This window comes from Sorex fumeus, unplaced genomic scaffold, assembly GCF_029834395.1.
Source record: "Sorex fumeus unplaced genomic scaffold, SorFum_2.1 ptg000032l, whole genome shotgun sequence".
NCBI lineage: Eukaryota > Metazoa > Chordata > Mammalia > Eulipotyphla > Soricidae > Sorex > Sorex fumeus.
The window spans coordinates 4,138,502-4,139,655 of NW_026606089.1; the positions used below are offsets into that span (position 1 = coordinate 4,138,502).

At 36.2% G+C, this 1,154-nt stretch overlaps 1 pseudogene; it reads right to left on the minus strand.

The window, feature by feature from the left end:
- Nucleotides 1-772: 772 nt before the first annotated feature.
- On the minus strand, nt 773-871 carry LOC130025921 (uncharacterized; annotated as a pseudogene).
- Between the last annotated feature and the right edge of the window lie 283 nt (nt 872-1,154).

Below are 1,154 nucleotides of genomic sequence, written 5' to 3' on the forward strand. Positions count from 1 at the left end.
AAAATCTTGAGCTCTAATTTATTCATGCAGGCCCTTTCTTTCTTCCTGATGAATTCTGGCAGAGCTATACTCTTTCCTCTTAACACCGTTTTTGCTGTGTCCCACAAGTTCTGGTAGCTCGTGTCCTCATTCTCATTTGTTTCTGGAAACTTTTTATTTCCCCTTTGATTTCTTCTCTAAGCCAACGGTTGTTCATTACTTCCCTTAAAAAAATATTTCCTTGCTGAGCTTTAGTCTGTTTGATCTATTGAGAAGTGACAAAGTCGTGTTGAAATCTCCAACTAGTATTGTGTTGCTCTCAGTGTTTTTCTTTAAGTCCATTAGAAGTTATTTTTAAGTATTTTGCTGGTCTGTCATTAGGAGCACCTACAGTGAGGAGGGTGAGTTCTTTCTGATGTACAGATCCCATGATCATGAAGAAATGACCTTCACTGTCTCTTATAACCTATAGCCTGACGTCCATATGGTCTGATACTAGTATGTCCACTCCAGCTTCGTGGAGTTGTTCTTTTCTTTCTTGAAGAATTGTTTTCCAGCCTTTGACTTTGAGCCCATGGTTGCTTTGATTGTTCATAAGTGTTTCTTCAGGCAGCAGAATGTTGGGTTCAGTTTTCTAATTCATCTTCCCATTCTGTGCCTCTGAATTGGCACATTTAGTTCATTGACATTGAGGAGATTGTTGTGATGGGGATTTGTGCTATCTTTATGTAGAATTTTTGTACTTGAGTGGATTGTCTTAGCTTAAAGTCGCCCTGTTAATTCTTCTTGCAACAAAAACATGGATCACTTTACAAGTTTGCATGTCATCTCTGTGCAAGGACCATGCTAATCTCTGTATCATTTCAATTTTAGTATATATGTTACCAAACATAGTATGAGTTAATTTTTCCATATTTTTCTCTTCTTATTACTTTGAGTGTTGTCCTTACTCACTCCTATGGCAGGCAGTGATTCCAAATCAAGGAATGTATTTCAAAGCAGCTTGAATAGATAGATTTAGAACTTTAAAGTCCTAGAAAGAAAAATTTGGTTTTTACCATATTATATTTTATCATACCCAAGGCATTAGTTTTAGATAATAATTCTTTTGGAAGACGGTATATGAGTCTTCTTTAATACCCTTCCCTGAAACCTTCATTAAGACCATTAAACTA